We start from the raw sequence: 23,954 nt of genomic DNA on the forward strand, positions 1-23,954 counted from the left end.
TACCCAAATTCTGTTGGTCTGATTTCTAGTTTTCCTGGCAGTTTTTGTTAAACAGTAAGTTCTTCCCCAAGAAGCTAATATCTTTGGACTAGGTCCATTTGTGACTGTAAGTTATATACCTAATTTGTTCTATTAATTAACCTTTCTATTTCTTAATGAGTACCAAATTCTTTAGATGATTATTGCTTTGTAAAATAATTTAAGATCTGGTACTGCTAGGCCCTCTCCTTTCCTCTTTGTTGTTTTCATTATTTCCTTGTGATTCTTGACCTTTTGTTCATCCAGATGAATTTCAATATTATTTTTTTGTAGCTCCATAAAATAATCTTTTGGTAGTTTAATTGTTAAGACATTGAATAAGTAAGTTAATTGAGGTAGGGTTGTCATTGTTATTATATTGCCTTGGCATACCAATGAACAGTTCATATTTTTCCAATTTTTAGGTCTGTCTTTATTTTCATAAAGAATGCTTTGTAGTTATAGTCATATAGTTCCTTTGTGTGTCATCTTGGTAGGTAGGCTCCCATGTATTTTATATATTCTATAGCTTCAAATGCAGTTTCTCTTTTTATCTCTTCTTGCTGAGTTTTGTTGATATTATATTTAAATGCTGATAATTTATGTAGGTTTATTTGATATCCTAAAATTTTGCTAAAATTATTTTCACCTAACTTTTTAGTTGAATCTCTCAGGTTCTCCAAGAACACCATGGTACCATCCCCAACACTGTTGTTTTGTTTCTCTGTTGCCTTTGCTTCTTTCAATTTCTTTTTCTTGTGTTTTGCTATAGCTAGCATTTCTAGCACTATATCAAATAATAGTGGCAACAATAAGCATTCTAGTTTTACCATCAATATTATTGGAAAGGCCACTAATAATTTCCATAACATATAATGCTGGATTTTACTTTAGATAGATATTCCTTATTGTGTAAAAGAAAGGTCCATTTATTTTTATGTTTTCTAGTGTTTTTAATAAATATGAGTGTTTTAATTTGTCAAAAGATTTTTTGGTATCTTTTGATGCAATCATGTAATTATTGTTCTTATTATAAGTATATTCAATGATATTTGTGGTTTTCCTTATATTGAACCAGTCCTTCATTTCTGGTCATAGTGTATATTATCATAGCCTTTTCCCTAATAATTTAAAATAATGATTCAAGTAATTAAGAACTTTTGAACCAATGTTCATTAAGATAATGGTCAATAATTTCTGTCTTTTTCTCTGGTTTACATACCAAGAAAATATTTGTATCATAGAAGGAATTTGGTAGGATCTCTTTCTGTATTTTTACAAAAAGTTTCTGTAATATTAGAATAAATTATTCCTTAAATATTGAAAGAATTCACTTGTAAATCCATATGTTCTTAGGATTTTTACCCTTTGGTAGTTCAATTTCTTTTTCTTGAACTGAATTGTTTCAACTATTTCTTTTTCTATTAACCTGAGTAATTTATATTTTTGTAAATATTTCCCCATTTCATTTGTTTGTTAGTTTTGTTGGCATATTATTGGGCAAAATAGTTTCTAATGATATTCTTTATTCTTTTATATTTTCGTTTCTATTTTGATACTGGTAATTTGGTTTTCTTTTTTAAATCAAATTAGTTATTGGTTTATCTATTTTATTATTTTTAAAGCTCTTAGTTTTATTTATTAATTCAATTTTTTTACTTTCAATTTTATTAAACTTTTTTGAATTCTAAGACTTCTTTTTTCATGTTTACTTGGAGTTTTTAATTTGTTGATTTTTCTTTTTTAAATTTGTATGCCCAATTTATGATTATCTTTTTTTTTTAAGCCCTTACCTTCCATCTTGAAATCAATACTGTGTATTGATTTCACACATCAGGGTCACACAACTAGGAAACTTCCAAGGCCAGATTTGGACCTAAGACCTCCTGTCTCTAGGCCCGACTCTCAATCCACTGAGCTGCCCAGCTGCCCCCATCTTTCTCTTTTGTTAAAAAAAGAACTTAAAGATATAACAATTTCTAAAGGACTGCTTTGATTGTATTCCAAAAATTCTGGTATGTTGTTGAAGTTTTGTTATCAGTTTTAGTGAAATTATTTATTTCTTAATAGTATTTGGTTTTTGCCCTCCCAGTTCTCTAGTATCAAGTTATTTTCTAATTAATTATAATTATTTATTTGTTGGCTCAGTATTGCATGTATACTTTTTGCATATATATATATATATATATATATATATAATCAATGTTTTTGCCCTAATACAACATCAATTTTTTTTGTAAATATGCTATACACAGTCAAGAAATAGGCTTAATTTCTTTCTGTTTCCATTCAATAATTGCCAGATGTGTATCATAAGTAACTTCTCAGAAATTCTGTTCAGGTCCTTAAATTTTTCTTTTTCTTTTTTAGTTAGATTTGTCTAATTCTGAAAGAAGTCTCCCATTATTATAATTTTATTATGTATTTTCCTCTGTAATTTATTTAGCTTTTTCCTTTAAGTATTTAGATGAAATGTCATTTTGTACATTTATTTTAAGTATTGAAATTAATGTATTATCTATTGTATCTGACAACAAAATATAGCTTTGCAGTTTTCCTTTCAATCAAATATATTTTTGATGTCGCTTTATTTCAGATCATGACTACTACCCTGGCTTTTAAAAAATTCATCTGAAAAATTATTGATCTTACTCCAGCCTCTTCTTTTAAGACTGTGTGAGTCTTTATGTTTCCAAGTCTTGTTTTTGTAAAGAGCATATCATTAGATTATGCTTTCTAAATCCATTCTGTTACCCTCTTCCATTTTATGAGTTACTTTATACTATTCACATTCACAGTTATGATCCTTAATTGTGACTTTCCTTTTATCCTATTGTCTTCTACTTTTTCCTCTCTTTGTTCCCTGCTATCCCTTTACACAGATGAAGATCACAGAAGAGGAAATTATTCTTCATCAGTTTTCTGTTTCTCCTTACCTCCTCTGTTCCCCTTAATCCAGGCTGCCATTATAAATTCTAACTCCTTTTATCTTTCTTGCTTTTGAATTCCTTTTAACAGTTCCCTCTTTTAATTTAGTTTATTTTGCTGATAACTTATCCTTCCCTAAATCTATCCTGTTATTTCCTACTTTCCTTCTCTCCTCTTGTCCCTCCTATTTCCTTTTTGAATTGACTATATTTCTGCAACAAACTTTTTGTGTGTGCTTATGTGTGTATTTTGCCCTCCTTTGACCAGTTCAGATGAAAAAGAGTTTCCAGTGATGCTTAAACCCTTCCAACCTTCCTCATTCGTAAAGATTTTTTAGTTACCTTTTCTATTTATAGTATAGGCATTTCTTTTCTTCTTTTAAGATCATCAGAACAACATAATGGAGGTCTGGTATCTGTGAAGAATGCCTTAGATGACTCCTCTAGTGGTTGGATTCCAGTGAGCATTTGCAGTGTATAAAAACTCCATGCAGTTTTTTAAGCTTAAAATTGCATGAAGATTTGGAGTCACACCAAAGCTGGAGATGGATTACTCATATCACTCCTCCTAACCTTGGCTTTGTCACCTATAAAGTGAACAGGTTAAACTAAATGGATTTGAGGTCTAATTCCGGGTGTCAACTCCAAATTGGTGATGCTGTGAGTCCAACTGTTATCTATTTTTCACATGGGGAAACTAGATGAGATAGGATGGTGTGCCCAAGGTCATACATCTAAGACATGATACAGCCAGCATTAGAATCTAGCTCTTAACCATGATAAAATACCTATGGGTATTTTAGAAAGACAAATTAAAGTATATTCTCATTCATCATAACTAGAAAAAAACAGATGGGATTAATGCCTTTAGGTAAAAATTAGAAAAGATAAATGTGTGAAGAAGCCCAGGAGATGAAAAGTTCAAAATTGGACTTATATTTCCTCCCAACAGTGGCATTTCTTTTCCATGAAATTAGACCACTGGATGGAACTTTTAGGGACAAGACAATTAAAGATTGGGGACCTGATAATTTGGTGAGTGACAGTTCTGGGTATCAAGTAATATTATTGATGACTTGCCTGTCATGATCTGAAAAAAGCTTGAGCTATGCTTTTGATTGCTCTGCAGTTAATTTAATTTCCTTGAGGCCAAAAGATGTGAGTATGTGGTGTAGAGGCAGAAGGGACATTTAAGATCATAGAGTTAGCCCCATTTTACAATTCAGCAAACTGAGGCAGATAGTCAATTCCTTCCTTCACAGAGGAGAAATCTGAGGTTGAGAGCAGTCTTTTGACTCCAGGTCAAATGCCATTCCTATTTTGCCATGTTGGCTCCTGTCATCCAACCCAAATTCCTTTCCTCTGAACTCTGATTTCCAGTTGAAACTTCACAAATTCTGGTAATGGCTTATATAACCTTGGGTAAATTGCTTCATTTTTCTGGACCTCATAAATAAAAGGAAGGATTGGAGCTAAAATATCTCTCAGGTCCTAGGCAGCTCAGAAACTGCCACTGATTCTGGGATTATTCACATTGACAAAGCTCAAAGGAAGCCTATGGAGACAACTCTAGTTACAACAAAGGTGGTTGGTGTTTACCTAGGAGCAGAGGGCTGCATCTGTTTCTTCTGTAAGTGTCCCAGCAAAGAACATAATTTCTGAACACTACCTAGGAACTTGAGGAGAGTAGTATGTGTGGGGCCATGCTGCTTGGCTGACCAAATGAATTCATTCACATACTCTGCACCTTTTGTGTGGGGTGTGCATATGTGTATTTCATCGAAATGAGAGCCCCATTAAAAAAAAAAACAACACTACAGGCTTGGCCATTTTCCATATTCCATGCCAGACTTTGCCTTTGAAACACCAACTTCCCAAAGTTTGTAACACAATGAAAACCAAAACAAGCTCAAACAGCAGTAAAAGTGTTTGAAGAGAAGAAATTAAAGGAAAGATAACCCTGGAACCCACAATAAAATTGGTTTGTCTTAAACTAAAAAAATACACAAATTCTGAGGTGTAAGGGAAGTGCCTTAGAGAGACTGTGGAATATGTGTGGATATTTTCTGAATGGTTCTGGTTGGATAACTATGTGGATGGGAGAAACTTTTATTTACTGGCTGTAAATCCCAAGCTGTTGGGATCTTCAAAAAAAGGTCTAAGTCAGCTTCAGAAGTTGGCCTCATTATCTTCAGCTGTACTCTGAGGGTGTGATGGCGTCCACTGAGAAGCCATGCAAGCTGTAAGGGGACATGCCATAAAGACTTCTACCTCTGAGTCCAAATGGCCCCCAATAAATAGTCCTTTGCCCTTGGCCTTTTCATTTGGAGAGGGGGTGGTTGGGGGTTTTTCTTTGTTGGTGGTGCTGGGTGAAGAGTTTCTAGCTTGGTGGGAGCAGTGAGCCACAAGGATCCAGGATTAAGCATCAATGTTCTAAGGAAAAAGGAATGATCTTTAAGAGTGACTTTTGGATCTATGCAATCAAAAGCTGAAATAATAAATTATCTGGCAGCAATATTGCCTATGGACATGAATTTAGTGGGATTGATGTTATATAGGAACTGAGCCAAGTGTTGAGCCTATTCTCCCAGAGAGGGATATGGGACAGAGAATATTCCCTAGAAGTAAATAACCATTTGAAAAATCTTCCTAATCTTAAATGGTTAAATAGAACTAGGGTATACTGGTGCTAGTCGCCGGCCATCTAATAAATGGTAGTAGGAGATGGAGAATACAACTGGTAGAGTCTTGAGCCAATGGAAGAAAAAAGAATACCCTAACCTTAAAAGTCAGAGAAGATGCTCTAGAAAAGAGAGCTGGAGAATATATTTACAACTAAAAAGTCACTTCCAGACCTTCTGTCTTATTTGTTTCCTCATATAATCCCTGATTATATTAAGGGCCTATGTGTTCTTAACACAACCCTCCTGGAGTTTTCAAGCTCCAAACCCTGGTTTGTGTCTAGGCAACACAGTTGTGAACTTGACCTTGGGTAATGCTCCAGTAGACACTAATTATCCCCAGCCAGCTAGCTGAAAGGCTCAACAGATTTAGAGTAACCTATCCCTATTTAGGGCCCAGGACCAAGCTCTCAGTCTTCTCTGAGAGTACTGCTAGTCTGGCCCTATTTAGAGTGCTGATTATTGAGCCTGGAGCCAGCCTCTCTGGGAGATCTGCCTTTGCTTGAGCTCAAGGTTACATCCAAGATCTGATATAACTCTCACCCTGTAGCTTGTGGGGGCCAGCTCTGGGATCCTTTAGGCTATAATGGGAGATACCCAACCTGCCCAGTGGACACCCCCCAGGCTGTCCCACCTAGCCCTGAGCCTGAGCAGCCCCTTTTCCCAGGCAAGAAGATGTCCAAGGCCCAAGAGGAGGAGGTAGGGAGCAATGGAAGAGCAGCAGTCCTTATCCTACCCTAGAGAATGAGTACAGAGAGGGTTTGGTGTGACCCAGAATCATAGGAGAGAATATTTATGGCCAGTCAAGAACTATACCTACATGAAGCCCCATAAATCTTCTGGCATTCATCCTTCACTCCAGGAGAAAAACTGTTAATATATCATAAAGTCAGAGAAAAACCTTAACTGAATTGTACAAGAAAGGAGAAAAGAAAAGAATTAATGGTAATGCACCTGCAATACTATGAAATCAGAAAAGCAGAAAGGCAAAGAACTGAGGAAGGATTCTCTGGAGCCCTTCCAGACCACAAATCCATAGCTGTAAGAAACCCCAAAGCCATGGAGCTGCCCACCATAGCTCATATCATCAGGGTAAAGCACCCTCTCCCAAGAAATCTCAAAACCAAGAGGACCTCAAGGAGAAAAACTCTGGTTAAAACTCAATAGAATCACAAAGTCACTGAGAAGTCACTCCCAGAAAAACAAAGCAGAAGTAAAACTAGCTGAATTGATTGAAAGTGGAAAGGAAAATGGCATGAAGATGTCTTACTTCATTGATGTCAAAGGCAAAAGAATGATTGCCACCAAAAGGTTTTCAAGAGGGGCATTTGTGTATCACAGGGGCTAGATCACAGACTCCAAGAAGCCAAAGCTGTGTATGTTCAGGATCCTTCCACAGGCTGCTACATGGACTATTTCAGTACCTGAGCAAAACCTACTGGGTAGGTACCACTCAGAAAGAAATTTTTCTCAGCAGACTGATCAATCACAGCAAGGGTGGTAATTGCTAAACCAAATGCCAAGTCATTGACAGCATGCCTCATCTCATCTTCACTGTCTCGAGGGACAGCAAAGCCAGTAAAGAGCTGCTATATTATTATGGTCTATATCAATACAGCAGGAGGCTGCTGTAATGCTTCCCTAGATGCCCAACCATAGCTCAAACACTAGTCTGTACTTCATTAGACATTTCCTATAAAGGAATGAATTGTTTCTTTTGGAGGGATGGAATTTACACCTAATCTTATTTTTTTAATGTTTAAATGTCTTTTCATTGTAATAGGAAAGGAAGAAATAAAATGAAAGAAAGAAAGAAAGAAAGAAAGAAAGAAAGAAAGAAAGAAAGAAAGAAAGAAAGAAAGAAAGAAAGAAAGAAAGAAAGAAAGAAAGAAAGAAAGAAAGAAAGAAAGAAAGAAAGAAAGAAAGAAAGAGAGAGAGAGAGAGAGAGAGAGAGAGAGAGAGAGAGAGAGAGAGAGAGGGAGGGAGGGAGGGAGGGAGGGAGGGAGAGAGGGAGGGAGGGAGGGAGGGAGGGAGGGAGGAAGGAAGGGAGGAAGGAAGGAAGGGAGGAAGGAAGGAAGGAAGGAAGGAAGGAAGGAAGGAAGGAAGGAAGGAAGGAAGGAAGGAAGGAAGGAAGGAAGAAAGGAAGGAAGGAAGGAAGGAAGGGAGGAAGGAAGGGAGGGAGGGAGGAACTGTGGTGCAGTTCCCCTTCCTGGTAGGCTTGAATAAATGGTTACCAAGGTTACCCAAATCTTTTCTCTGTCTAGTTATTTTGTAAGTGTTTTTTTTTTTCCCTCAAGTAGACAAATCAGGACTTCCTGTACTTGTAGTCAAAGACTTGATGCAACTTTTATAGGGACATGAAAATCTGAATTCTGGACTTGACTTTCCATATCTCACTTTAGGTAACAGTTCAGGACAGAACATGCCTCATTTCTCTCCTTGTTCTGATAATGATTTGACAAGTGTGTTTGTATACGTATACATATATGTGGGTATATACATATACACACACAGGTGTGTGTATATGGCTCAGTCAAGTCCAACTCTTCATGACTCCATTTGGGGTTTTCTTGGCGAAGATACTGAAGTGGTTTGCCATATACTTCTCCAGCTCACTTTACAGATGAGGAAACGGAGACAAGCAGGGTTAAGTGACTTGCCCAGGGTCACATAACTAATAAGTATGAACTCAGGAAGATGGGTCTTCCTGATTCCAGGTCTGGCTATATCCACTGTACTATCTAGCTGCCCATAGATGTACATATTTTCATTACATAATATTTTAAATATTTCTTTATAGACTAGTAATTTCCCTTCCAATCCCCTCCCCAACCTTTTGCTTTTGAAAATTTCTGCTTTTCTTCTCTCAGGCTACCCTCTTTGGAGTAACAACACCCTCCCTACTCTCTACCCACCACACTGCTTACCCAAACAGAAATGGGCAGAAAGAAGTCTCCAAATTTCATTCCCACCTCTGCCCCCTCCCCAGAACAGGGCTTCCTAAAATGAACTTAATTTCTCCTGAAATGTAAACACAGAATTTATTCAACAATTACTACTTAGATATATATAAGATATTAAGTTGCTGAGTTCTTATAGAAAAAAATTCAAAATGGGACTTTATTCTATTTGAAAGCAAAGTTATCTACCAGGACAGAAAATCTTCCCATCTTTCTCTTGTCCATCACCTCTACATATCTAGGTTGTTGTTTGTTGGATTTTTCATTTGTTTTTGGTTTTTGTCAGTAGAAACAGCAAGATTTGTTTCTACATTATATCAGGCAACCTGGTGGTTTCCTGAATATACATCTCATGAACTGGAACAGCAATCTCTGATAGACAAAATAGGATCCCAGCCTCTGAAGGGCCACAAGAATCCTAGACACTAAAGCAAAGGGGACAAGCCCTTGAGGTTTAGGGCAAAAAGAGGAAATGAGATTTTTCATTTCAGCTGAGAGGGATTGTCCCTCCTCGAGCAGGGCTGATCAATCATTTCAGTCAGTGACCAGGAGACTGGAACAAGTAACGTCCTTGGCAGCATGCCATCCTAGCTGAAAGGAAATCTGAAACAGGAAGGGTGCAAATGGGGCTCCTTCCTCCTCCTTTCTATGCCCCTTGGATTTGTAATGGTGCTGCCTAAGAAAGTCTTCTCTTCATCTTTCCTGGTCATCAAGAAGTTGGAGAATCAATCAGATGGGCATTTATCAGGGGGTGGTTTTATGTCTTGATTGTACCTGCCTGTGATTTAGCCATGAATTTCAAAAACCAAATATTTATCTCTGAAAAAAATAGACAAAAAAGGATACAAAACTTAATATATATTCATGGCCCAGAAAAAGATTTCTTCTAGGCTGGCCCACAATTGCTTCATGCTGCTGGTCCACCACTGTTGGGAGCCCTGGGGGCTGTCTTCAGCCCAAGTCCTCTGAGACAAGATTGCTGGTCCCATTTGTTTTCAAATAAAATGAAGTCCCATTTTGAATTTCTTCTACAAGAACTCAGCAACTTAATATCTTATATACATCTAAGAAGTAGTTGTTGAATAAATTCTGTGTTTACATTTCAAGAATTTTTTCTAAAATGTTGAGTTCTAAATTCTCTCCATCATTCCAACCCCTCCCCTACCTAAGATGGTAAACAATATGATCTAGGTGACATCTGTGATCCTGCAAAACTTACTTCCATATTGGTCATGTTGTGAAGAATAAAACAAAAGCAAAACAAAAAACCCAGAAAAATAATATATTTTGATCTGCATTCAGACTCCATCAGTTCTTTCTGAAGAGGTAGATATCCTTTTTCATCAAAAGTCCTTTGGAATTGTCTTAGAACATTTTACTGCCGAGAATAGTGAAGCCATTCACAGTTCACCATCTTACAGTATTGCTCTGGCTATGTATAATGTTCTTCTGGTTCTGTTCACTTTACTTTACATCAGTTCAGGAAATTCTTCTCAGGTTTTTCTGAAATCTCCTGTTCATCCTTTCTCACAGCACAATAGTTCTATTATAATGGTAAACTACAATTTGTTCAGCCATTCAAATTATGGACATTCCTTCAATTTCCAATTCTTTGCCACCACAAAAAGAGCAACTATACACATTTTTGTACAAATAGGTCTTTTTCCCTTCTGTTTCAGCTCTTTCAGATACAGACCAAGAAATGACATTGATAGACCAAAGGATAGGCACCGTTCTATAGGCCTTTGGGCACAGTTCCAAATTGCTCTCCAGGTCAGTTCCCAACTCCACCAACAGGGCACTAGTATCCCAATTTTCCCACATCCCTTCCAACATTAATCATTTTCCTTTCTGTCATATTAACCAAACTGATAGATTCAAAGTGGTACCTCAGAGTTGTTTTAATTTACATTTCTCTAATCAGTAGTGATTTTGGACATATTAGGAGAATATATTCAATAAGTAACTAACTTCCCAGATCCTCTATGAACTCCCACCTCAGCTATCCATTATGGCCACCCACATAATGATGCCATCACCCACGAGTATCCTACTTCCTTGTTCATAAACTGATATTCGTTTCTTTGATAATCTTTTACCATGCCTTTGCCTATGCCTTATGACGTCTAACCCTGTTTAACTTCCTTGTAATAACTCCTATTCTCTCTACTCCTCAGTTCTTTTCCAGGCAACACTGCTGCACTCTCATAGCCTCTGTTCCTGAATCCCTTGTCCCCTTCCTTGTTCTATGCTATGTCAAGCCTTACCCATTCCCAATCCTAGATCTGGCTTCTTTGATCCTGTTCACATGGGCTGAAAGCAAGCAGAGTAAATCTGACTTTTGTCAGAGAGGTAGGAAGAGAATCAGAAGAGAATGTCCAGTGTCCTTGAAACCAAGAAAGAAAAGGTTCAAGTCACCAGTGTCAAATACTACAGAGAAGCCAGAGGATGAAGACAGAAAAGGTCATTGGTTTGGGCATTTAGGAGAACATCAGTGCCCTTGGAGTGAGTGGCTTCAGTCAAACAGCGGTGTGGAGAGAGCCAGAGTGCAGAGGGTTAAGGTGTGGGTGAGTGAAGAGGAAATGGAAGCTGTGGTTCTAGACCACAGTTTGAGGAGCTTGACTGCAAAAGGAAGGAAAGGCACAAGACGAGAACTGGTGGGTATTGCAGGGTCAAACGAAGGTTATTTTGAAATAGGAGAAATTTGTGTGTTTGAAGAGTAACAGACTGCTAGAGCTGGAAAGGGTTTTAGCAGTCATCTAGGTCCATTGAAGGGACTGGAGGAATTCAATTCACATTAAATTCAAAATCGGTTCATCTGCTAAAAGGAGCATTGCATTGGAGTGGAAAGAAGGCTGAACTTGGAGTTAGGAAGCCCAAGGCTTAAGACCTTCAATTAACTGTGTGACAATGGACAACTCACTTAATATAGTATTATCCCAGAAGTTGCAGAGGAATTTCCAATCTACATCAATGGGAGGGAAAGTTCCAGACAGGGAAGTCCCTGTGTTATGGAAATTACAAGTCCAGATTTTGAGAAGAAAAGTACCCAATATTGTAGTAGGTGTGGGCCCAGATTTTGGCATAAAGTTTGTTTAAGATGTCCTTAACTTCATGGGGGATTATGGTTTTAATCAAGGGTTCTTAATCTTTTTGGTGTCATGAGGCTATCTACAGATTGTCACTTTGGCAGTCAGGAAGAACCTATGGATCAATTCTCAGAATAATGTTTGTAAATGAATAAAATAAAATACGTAGGATCACAAAGGGAATCAATTATATTGTTGTCAAGGCAGTGAGGTGGCTTAGTGGATAGAGAGCCAAGCTTGGAGACAGGATGACCTGGATTCAAATGTGACCTCAGATACTTCCTAATTATGCAACTCATAGGTCCTCATTGCCTAGCCCTTACCACTCTTCTGCCTTGGACCTGATATTTAATATTGATTTTAACACAGAAGATAAGAACTTTTTTTAAAAAAGGAAAATATAGTTGTCAAAATATAGTTTTTAAAAGGTTCTTGAGAGATCAGCAAGGTGGCTCAGTGGACTGAGAGCCAGGTCTGGAGACCAAAGGTCTTGAGTTCAAATCTTGTCTCAGATACTTCCTAGCTGTGTGACCTGGGCAAGTCACTTAACTCCAATTTCTTACCTCTTACCATTCCTCTGCCTTGGAACTAATAGACAATATCAATTCTAAGATGGAAGGTAAGGGTTAAAATTTTAAAAGTTCATGAACCCCAGGGAAAGAATTCTTGAGTAAGACATAACACAAATTATTGTAATATATATATTTTTCCAGGTTTTTCTTCTACAACGGCCCACAAAGGCTACTCCAGTTTCAAGGCCAATCCTGCATTAGCATCTATCTATGGAAAAACCAAAGCTGATTCTTCAATGTCTTTCCTTTTATCAGACCAACCAAGAGTTTAAAGCAAATATCATTTAATTAAACATTAAATTAAATTTATTAATAAATAATAATAATGAATTAATAATGAATAATACATGAATGATAAAATGAATTAGTAATTAACAATAAAATTTTTAAAAATTAATTAAATTAATTAAAAATAAGAGAATCTATATCCATCCCCCAGAGTATTCGGTCTCACTGGTTACCACATAATTATCTGGGAATGGGAAACATATAAGGATAATATTGTCCAGGGAATACATATGAGAGGGGGCACATACATAAGAATACATATGGCCAGAGAATATATGGAGCCAAAGCAACTCATGTTCTTATGTCAGCATCTCCTGTAGATATTAGACGTTCCCACAAAGCCATTGATAGATAACATCTGCTGGTCCAGAGATGTCATTTGCCTGCAAGCTGCTTTCTCTATGGGTGAAAGCTACTCCAAGTCCTCTATGGGTCTGTTCTTTCTCCAGTGCTACCATTTGTATGTGTTACTGACAAATTGCCCTCTACTGGACTCTGCTGTGTGGAAGTTCTTGTTCTCCAATGAATTGCTGCTGCCTTTCCTCTTTTCCAGTTAATTTATGATTCACACTGAAAACTATAGCCAGCCACGGCCAGCTAACCAATCAGAAGCCCTTATGCGTTAAATCTAGTTTGTTTTCTAAAGCTGCTTTTCTTCTGTCCCAGCTGCCACTCTTTGAATCCAGTCTACTCTTTGAACTGGGACCATTTCAGCTCCTATCAGGCTCTAGGTCACTGGCCTTGGTCCATGCAAATCAATGGGAGCCGTGCTTTGCCTTGATTTCCCAGTAGCAAAGAAATCATTGTTCTTCTTCAAGGATATGATACTAAGCACAAAAGAACAATAAAAGCATGTCGGGGGCAGCTGGGTGGCTCAGTGGATTGAGAGCCAGGCCTAGAGATGGGAGGTCCTGGGTTCAAATCTGGCCTCAGATACTTCCTTAGCTGTGTGACCCTGGGCAATTCACTTAACCTCCATTGCCTAGCCCTTAGGGCTCTTCTTCCTTAGAACAAATGCCCAGTATTGATTCTAAGACAGAAGGTAAGGGTTAAAAAAAAAGTATGTGATTTTGGGGGGGTGGGGCAAGGAGATCAGGGTAATGACTATTGGAAAGGTAGAGAGATGAACTGGGACTCAGAAAAAAGGAGCTAGTCTCTCAATCTGTCAGCTAGTTATTACGGATAGGATTCTTCCTGCTCTGGACTGCTTCATGGAAGATGTGATATTTGAGTTGAACTTTGAAGACAAGGTGACAGAGAATGAAGATGCTGGGTAGAGAATAATCAGGACATCAAGATTCCTCAGACATCTGAAACTGATGAGATGAAAGGCCCAGGTGAAGGAATGGAGCTTTAGAGAAGGGACCCCAATCCCTACCCATGGAATTAATAATCTGGTCGATTTTTGGTAGGCATGTCCTTCACTATCTCTGGCACCCTTACTGCACCCTTCACAATGCCCCCTAATTAGCCAGTCATCCTCCCAAAAGAGCTTTCTTTATTCCTTTCCCTAAAAAACCTTATGATGTTCTGGCTTCTCAGAAATGAAGTGTTCTAAGCACTTATCTAAACCAGATAAACTAATACTTGCTCTCATATAATCAGGAAATGTCTCTTCCCATATATATGAAGCTTCTGCCCTATTAAAGGATATACTTCCTAGAAGGACTAGTAGCTTTCAGTGGGAACTTTATAAACAGCCCAGGTGGGTAGAAAATATTCTTTTGGGATAAAGAGGCATTCCTGACATATTTCTAAACACACCAGTAAAAGTTGGGCTACTCCTAGGATCTTGGGACCACCTGTGTTTAGGAGGGGCAGAAGGATTCAAGTTCAGTAGTAGTGTGGAGATCTAGGACCCATCACAGGGACAAGAGCATTGAAGTAGGAGGAAATAAGATTTCTAGCCCTGGCTCTGTCATCAGTTGACTGTGAACATGGGCAAGTCCCTTCCCCTCCCTAAATCACAATTTCCCCATTTGTAAATAAAGGTGGAGAAAAGGAGTTAAGCCACTAAAGTGCTCTCTAATTCTGCTGTTATTCCATATTATTTTCAAGAGAGCTGGATAAAAAAAAACAAATGAATCAAGTTGTTCTATTCTATCTATCTGTCATTCCTCCTCAAATGGGAAGGAAGACCCAGGCTGGACCTCAAATTGACTCGAAATCCTTGAGCAAGTGTTTAAGCCACAGGTTAATCATACATCTTTATGCTGACCAGAAGTATCATAGGATAATAATAAACACTTTCTCCTTCTTAAAAATGGAGCTGGGCTGGGACAGCAAGGTGACACAGTAGATAGATCCTTAGGCCTGGTGTTTGCAGAACCTGGGTTCAAATCTAGCCTCAGACTTTCCTCGCTGTGCAATCCATGCAAGACACTTAGCCACATTTGCCTAGTCCTTGTCCTTCTGCCTTAGAGTTGTTATTAAGGCAAGAAGTAAGAGTGTAAAAAATAAATGAATAAATAAACATGGAGCTGGGTCACTGATCTATAGATAGCTTGAGATCATGAGGAACCCAGAGCTCTCTAGAACTTCCTTTTTCATACATAAGAATAGAAGTGGCAGTGATGACATGAACCAGATTCCCCCATTGGAAACCATGAAAAGATACTCAAACATTTCTATGGAAACAAACAAAAGGGTCTGACTGAAAAGGACAGACAAACAGTCCGACTGGTAGATAGACACTAACTATCTGAGTCCTGAGGATGCAAATGGAAGTAAGCAAGACAGGGAAAGGCAACAGAGAAAAGGGAACTGGGACAGGAGGAAGGGAGCAATCGTGCAGTGAGTGGCACAATATGAGATAGCCCCGAAGTGGCTTGGAAATCTAGCTATCAATTAGAACCCAGGAGGAGTCTGAGGAGATGAGAAATAAAGAAGATAGCAGAATTATAGACAGTTCTTGTGAAGTGTCTGGACTTGGTGTCAGGGCTATTTAGATTCAAGTCCTGCCCCTGACTCATATTATCCTTTGAACTCATCACTTTAATCATAGTGCTCTAGACAACACTTTAATACTGAGAACCTGCTGACTTGCATCTCAAAAGAGCTTTCCTCCTCTTCAGTTTCTCATACCAATGGATCGCAAGTCAAGAGGAAAAAATGCTTGATGGGTAGCCCTGTCTGGAGGCATCTAGCATAGTAGATAGAGTGCTAGGCTTAGGTCAGAAAGATCAGCTTCTCACAGCTACCAAAAGAAAGTCACTTAAACCTCACTGGGCCTCAGTTTCCTCATCTGTAAAAAGAAAGGGTTAGACTATGTGACAAAAGGCAAGTCACTTAAACCTCACTGGGCCTCAGTTTCCTCATCTGTAAAACAAAAGGGTTAGACTAGGTAATTTTAAAAAGTCACTTAAACCTCACTGGGCCTCAGTTTCCTCATCTGTAAAACAAAAGGGTTAGACTATGTAATTTTAAAAAGTCACTTAAACCTCACTGGGCCTCAGTTTCTTCATCTATAAAACAAAAGGGTTGGACTAAATGACCTCTAAGGTGCTTTGCAGTCTAACTTGGAAACCTACGGTCCTAGGGCCTGTGGGTCCTGAATTCTACATACAAAGCCAGGAGAAGCAGCCAGTCTCATGTCTGCCAGATAAGTATTTATTGACTTCAGCCTTTCTGGGTGAGGCAAGAATTTTTCTTCTGGACTATTTCAAGTTGAAGTGGTCTCTTTGCCCCCAGGGTTGGTCACTAGAGTGACAGTAGCTCCTAAAACTAGTCAGATTTAATAAAAATAGCTTGTGGGTTGGGGAAGGAACCAGCAGAGGTACAATTTGTCTGGCCTGATTTAGTCACCAAGACAGTGTTCAACACCCACTCCATCCCATTTGTAGCAAATTCCTCACTCTCCTGGACTCATTTCCTTCATTCAGCAAACAGGATTAAGTGCCTTTTATGTACAATGAACTTTCTCCTTTGAATTGAAAGTGGAAAACACTATCCCTCCTCTACACTGGCTAAAGATAATTTGGTGCCTTGGATGAGCTGGAGGTTTGGAGGGCTGATGACAAGCCCCTTGAGGGCGGACACCAAGTCTCCAACTTCTTTGCCTCTTTCCCACATCTTCCCAACCCTCCTTTCCTCTGGTCATATTGGTGAGGTCTGTAATGGAACCTTATACAAGGTCGGTGCTCAAAAGAGGTTTGTTTTATGATGATGAATTGCCTTCTTCCCTCTGTGCCCACCCCCCAACCTCCCAACCCCAGGTTGGTCCAGAATCTCCCCTCTCTTGTGAAAAAAAATTTGGTAGAACTACTGGGGAATTTTGGGTCTTTCTAGTGAAAAGACTTTAAGTTATGAGAATGAAGGGGAACTTAAACTTGGGGAGTTTCCCTAGAACTGGAGGACACTGTGGTCCCTTCAGAATGCTAATAGTAATACTGCTAAAAATAATAATATCTTTCATTTGTAGAGAATTTATACTTTCCCCCCATGTACTTTCACATGGAGACAGTCTGGAACTCACTAAAGTCTTCTTCAAACTTCCCCCCCTCTGGAGATGGCAACCCCTGTATCCACTGACCTGAAGGGAGAAAAGGACTCTCCTTGCACAATAAGCCCCTTGCAGGATAGTTGCCTAAGCAAGAATAGATGGTCCCTGCCTATAGACAGCAGGCATAGTGTACTAGGAGTATTGGAATTTTCACTATGGAAAACAAGGAGGAAGTGTGTGTGTATAAACCAGGGCTTACAACTTTTGCTCTAATCCTGCAAAAGCTCCAGCACTGTGGATGTTCATCCAAGGGTCTGTTGCCACCTACTAGGGGCATCCAGCTCAGGCCATGGTCCCCCAAAGGCTGTAGTGATCACCAGGGTCATCTGGTACCCTCTAGCACAGCCTGGTCTCCTCACACTCTTAACTGGAAGAGGAATGGAAGTCCTGAGGATAGCTCTGATGGAGCCTGGCAGTCACCCATCTCCATTGACCCCTGAGTCTAACAGCTATCTGCAGATGATCCTCCTTTGACTGGACAACCAAAAACAAGATTAAGTATCACTGGAGGACTTCTTGCTGTCTGCTTGTCCTACTGATGCCTCAAACTCAAAATGTCTTTAATTATACATAAATATTATATATCTGCATACTGCATACAATGTATGTATGCACGTGTGTGTGTCCTCACCCACAGGTAAAGTGGAGGGTGATGGTGATTGTTCCCTCACACACGATTGCTTATTATAAAGATAGGGGACAGGAAGCCCTATATTGGACCCAGAGAAAGTGATACCATCTATAATTGTCTCTTCTACTTTCTCATCTACCACGCCTCAGGCTCTCATAATATGGATTTTAAAAGTGTTTTTGCTAAGGTTATGCACTATTTCTTAGTTGACAGATCTTGATGATCTTTTCTTAGTCCTGATCCTTTTGGATCCACTTCATTTGACACCATTGGTTACTCCTCCTCCTCCTAGATTCTCTCTCCTCTGGTTGTGTGTGTGTGTGTGTGTGTGTGTGTGTGTGTGTGCGCGCGCCTTTGTGTGTGTGCACCTTTGTGTGTGTGCAACATTGCTTTCTCCTGGTTCAGTTCCTACCTGTTTGGCTACTCTTCCATTTCCTTTGTTTGATCTTCATCCAGGTGATACCCCCTTTTCAGGGGTGGACTCCAGGTTTCTGTCTTGAGTCCTTTTCTGTCTCTCAACTTTCTCTCTTGGGAATCTTATATCTTATGGATTGAACTATCACTTCTAAGCAAAAGACTCTTTATATATTGCTCTTGTGAAGCACAAGATCAGAGAGGCTCCCCAGCAATGCCGAGAGACAGAGACAGAGACAGAGAGAAATGTGTATGTGAATATATAATATATACATATGTATTATTATCAATACACAATAATACATATATAGATAAGAATAGCTATAGATAACATATAGGGATAGATATTATATCGAAATAAAAATAGAGAACTAGAGAGAGGATAGATCTACATATAGAAATACAGGTGATAAGGGAGAGATAGATGGCACAGTGAGTAAAGTACTGGATCTGGGGTCAGGAAGTCCTAGGTTCAAATCCAGCTTCAGACACTTAGTAGCTGTGTGACTTTGGGTAAGCTACTTAATCCCTGTTTAGCTCCATTTTTTCATCTAGAAATAGAGAACAATAGCATCTACCTCCCATGATTGTTGTAAGATCAAATAAGATATGTGTAAAGCCCTTAGCACAGTGCCTGGCACATAATAGGTGCAATATACATGTTAGTGATTATTATTTTCATATGAAGACAGATATAAATATAGATATAGGTGAGTTGGAGATAAATATAAAGAGAGAGAGATCTATCTAGCCCTAGTCTCCTGAACCTGGGTTCCATATCACCAAATACATATTGGACATCTCTAACTATATGTCCCATATCCATCTCATATTCAGCATGTCCAACATCCAAATATGTCCCCTCAAACCCTTCCATCTTCTTAATTTTCCTATTTCTGCTGAAGTCACTACTACTCCTCTCATCACCCAGGTTCACAACCTGAGTATCATCCTTGATTTCTCCCTCTCCCTCACCCTCTATATCTAATTATTTGCCAGGTCTTGTCAGTTGTACAATATCTCTTGTACCTCTTCTAGTCACTCCATCCCCACAGTTGACCCTCAAGTTCAAGCCCTCATCTCCTCTTGCCTGAACCATATCAAAAGCCTCTTAATTTTCCTCTCTTCCTCTAGTTTCTCCCTTCTCCAATCTGCCTCAATACAGATGCAAAATTAATATTTTTAAGGTCTAGCCAGGTCACTGTTCTACTCAAGAAGCTTTTTTGGGTCCCTCTTTCCTTTGAGATAAAATGGAAATTCTTTCCTAATCTGACTCTAGCCTACCTTTCTAGATTCATTAGACATTCATTTCCTTCATGTACTATGCCAAGTGTCCCAAAAATCTTAGTGCCATTTGAAGCTAAGGAAGTATATTCCAGCACAGCTGGACTACTGGCTCTTTTGTACATGTGACAGATCCAACATTCTGTCTCCCATTTCCATACCTTTGCATAGATAGGCTGCCATTGTTTGAATATTCCCCACTTTTCTCAAGGCCTCTTCTTAGAATCTCTAGCTTCCTTCAAAGTTTAGCTCATGGACTTAACAGGAAAACAATCCTGATTCCCCAGTTACTTTCCCCTGGAAAATACCTTGCCTTTACTTTTTCTTTGCAGAGCACAAATTGTTCTCCTGGCTCTTAAAGGGCAGAAACTATTTAATTTTCATCTTTGTATCTCCAGCACATAAAATTACCAGCTAATGTTTCTGTAGTGCTTAAAGTTTATAAAGAATTCTACATGTTATTTCCTTTGACCTTCACAATAGCCTTGTGCTATTGTTATCCCCATTTTGCAGATGAGAAAAAACTGAAGTTGACAGAGATTGAATGACATGCCCAGGATCAAGCAGCTAAGAAGTATCTGAGGCAGGATTTAAAATCCGGTCTTCCTGACTCCAAGTCCAGATTCAATCCATTTCTCTAATGTAGGTGCACTAATAATAGGTGATTAATGAATGAATGAATGAATGAATTCCTCATCTATGATAAACATACCTCCCAGGCACCCAGGCTTAAAAAATTCTGTTAGCCTTGATTCTTGTCTCTTATTCCCCACATCTATTTTTACCAAATCCTGTCTATCAAGCCTGGTCAATATTTCTCATCCCGCCCTGCTTTTCAAATCACACATCTATCACTCATATTCAGGTACTCATCCCCTTCTACCTACAATAGTCTTTCTTTTCTTGTTTAACTCTTATGTTCTATATTAAAATCAAAACTGTGTCTTGGTTCCAAGGCAGAAGAGTGGTAAGGGCTAGGCAATGGGGGTTAAGTGACTTGCCCAGGGCCATACAGCTGGGAAGTGTCTGATCCAGATTTGAACCCAGGACCTCCCATCTCTAGTCCTGGCTCTCAATCCCCTGAGCCACCTTGCTGTCCCCACCAAAAACACACACACACATTCTAATAGCCTTCTGATGGACCCCTTGCCTCCACTCTTCTCTCCAGTCCCCTCTTCACACAGTGACCAAGGTCATCATCACTAAGTGTCCAATCTTGTGATATCACTGCTTATTCAAAAATCATCCCAGTAGTTCTTTATTGCCTCAGAACCAAATAGAAAGTTGGAAGCCAGGCACTAAAGGCTGTCTACAACATGGCTCCAACTCCTCTCTTTGGGGCATGCTCTGCTCCAATCAAACTATATTAGTCATGGTCTCCCCATCTTATCCTGACATCTCCCATATAAATGTCCCATGGAACATGTAGCTAGAACTCTCAAATATACCAATGCCTCCTCATGCCTGGAACAAACTTTCTCCATATCTCACCCTCTTAATAGTCTTCTCCTTCAAGACTTCACTCAGGTGCCACCTTCTTCATGAAGCTTCTCCTGACACCCCAACCAGAAGTGATCATTCGTTGAGATCCCCCCTACCACCACCCCTTCCCTTTCTCTTCTCCCCATCTCCCTACTCTAAAGCATGGAAACATTTCCTGACATTATGTGTGTATTAATCAAATCAAACATTTATTAGGCATCTACCATGTGCCAAGCATGGTACTAAGCCCTAGACCAGTGGTTCTCAACTTTTCTAATGCCGTGACCCCACAATATAGTTCCTCATGTTACAGTGACCCCGAACCAAAAAATTATTTTGGTGGTTACTTCAAAACTGTAATTTTGCTACAGTTATGATTCGGAATGTAAATACCTGATATGCATTATGTATTCTCATTGCCCTAGAGATACAAAAAAGATACAAAAAAACAGTCCCAACCTTCAAGGAGCTTACAATCTAATGGGGGAGAAAGCAAGCAAGCAAATATGCAAAAAAAAAAAAAAACAAGCTATAGGCGGGATAAATAGGACATAATTAACAGAGAGAGATAAGGAGGTAGTTAATGGAGAATAACTAACTTGCAATTAAGAGAGGTTGGAGAAGTCTTCCTATGGAAAGTAGGATTTTAGTTGGGACTCAAAGGAAGCCAAGGAGGTCATTGGTTGGAGCAGAGGAAGGAGAGCTTTCTGGGCACATGGGGACAGCCAGAGAAAATGCCCAGAACCAAGAGATGGAGTATCTTGGAATCTTGGTATGATGGAATAGCCAGGAGGTCCATGTTACTGGATTGAAAAGTACATGTTAGGGAATAAGGATTATAAATTTCTTAATGTCAGGGACCATTTCATTTTCCAAATGTGTGTTCCTAGCACCTAAACAGAGGCTTATATGCAATGGGTTTTTGTTATGTTCAAAGGGAAGCCAGGAATAAGAGAGGGGATGTCCTTCATCTACTTCATCTACTTTGCTTTTGACTGAAAATAGATAGAGGGTGAGACTGAACCTGAGAAAGCATACAGCTCAGTAGAGCCAGGTCAGCTTCTATATTTGTTATAGAATCATGGAATATTTGAGCTGGAAGGGACCTTTGAGATAACCTTTTTATTTTACAGAAGGGGGCCCTGAAGCCCAGGGAGGGCATTAACTGACCCAAGTTCACACAGCAACATTGGCTGACCTGGAGCTAGAACCAAAGACTCTTGGATTCCAGTCTAATGATCTTGTTCCCTCTCCCCCCACCCCAACCAAGAGTAAGTTTCTTCAATCTTGCTCCATCTTCAATTAAATTTCAGTCTAAAGTGGGCAGCTAGGTAGCTCATTAGATAGAGAGCCAGGCCTAGAGATGGGAGGTCCCGGGTTCAAATGGGACCTCAGACACTTCCTAGCTAAGTGACTAGACAAGTCACTTAACCCCCATTGCCTAGCCCTTACCTTTCTTCTGCCTTGGAACCAGTACTTAGCATTAATTCTAAGACAGAAGGTAAAGGTTTAAAAAAACTCAATTAACCACTTCATCACTTATTTCTTTTCCACCTATACTTTAGGCTTACTGGCACCCTCCAGGGATGCTGCTCAGCAGAGCTGTAATTAGGGAGTGGTAGGGGGTGCTTTGTCCCCAGGGACAAAATTAGAGGATACCAAAATGGAAGTACACACTTCTTCAGCCGCATAGAAACCACCACAGTAACTCATCCCCTGCTCCCAAATTTGTCTTTTACATTTTCATTATTTTTTATCACAAATGACAAAGTTCATTCGTGGGTTCTTGCTGACCTGCCCAGATGCCAAATGACTAGTTCTGACTCTACTGCTTAAACTCACTAGGCCAAGCAGGGTTAGACTCCATTCATAGTCTACAGACTCTACCGAGGTTTTCTCATGACACTCAGGCAGGCCTCTATTGGTGAAGACGATGAGCCTCTCCAGAAGGAAATAATATTAACAATAGTTTCATCAGCAACCCCTAGACAGTGAGAGGGATATTTAGTGCTGCAGAGAGAAGGGCTAAGCCAGAACATCATTATCTAGTGGGTGAGCTGGATGCAAATGCTTTTTCTTCTTAAGGGGATTCCATTCTCCTCAACGTCATCAGATGGTTGGCTGGAAGGCAGTGGGCAAACCTGTAGTTCTTACCTTTGAGGGAGCACCTGTGATTTGAGGAGAGCTGCAGGAATGCAGGTCAAAGGTCTGCAGCTCCACCTGGCCCCTCCAGGGTGGCTGAATGAAGCTCCAAGCCCATCTGCATAGCCCCACTGGCCAAAAGCATGATGGGATTGAAAGGGAATCACTTGAGGGGAGCCTTACTCTTGTGAAGAGTGGACTCTGTGTCGCTCTCAAAATAGACTTTCTGAAAGTCCCTGACAAGTTTCAAAACCTGCTGATAAGTGTATCAGTCTAACTGTGACCCCCTGCTTCTATTAAGCTGTGCCCCCAAGTAGGTTCCAGTGGGCTATAGGCATCGGGATCAAAAGCTTCTAGGCCAAGCTATAGGGGCCAAAGCTGTGGTTGTACTATTGTCTGACTGAGTAAAACTTTAGCCTGTAAGTTTTGGCTCTCCGATTTCAGGGGGACAGACAGAGAAGAGGAGTGGGGGGCTTGTGGTTACAGTCAATAAAAGGCTAGGTTCAACCAGAAGAGGGTGCATTTGCCCTGTGATTAGGGGCCTTGCCCTCTTTCATGAAAGAGAAATAAACTGTCCTTTTCTGCTCATAACTTGTGACTGAACTTTCATTGTGGAAAGGGGACCTCTGTGAGGGGTGCTCTCCACCCCTGTTCCACACACCCTCAAGTAGATTTGGGGTGTGTCTGCTAAGGGGAAAATAAAACAATCTAAAAGACAGGTGTGACTTGAGATACTCTTTGCTCTGCTGATAGATAGGGAGTCAATTCCGTTAGGCTTCCTTGATTTGCGTGCCCTCAAATTGGGTTGTTCAAATTATTTCCCCTGTTCAAAACAGGGCCAGATGATTAGTCATTCAATACTTACTAGATTAAATGGAATCATGATTTGACATCCCGAGGTTGTGCTTCCTTCATCGTTATCCCCTGCTGAGTCTAACTGCAGATTTTAAAACTATATTAACCCC

Source organism: Monodelphis domestica, chromosome 1, assembly GCF_027887165.1.
Source record: "Monodelphis domestica isolate mMonDom1 chromosome 1, mMonDom1.pri, whole genome shotgun sequence".
Taxonomy (NCBI): Eukaryota; Metazoa; Chordata; class Mammalia; order Didelphimorphia; family Didelphidae; genus Monodelphis; species Monodelphis domestica.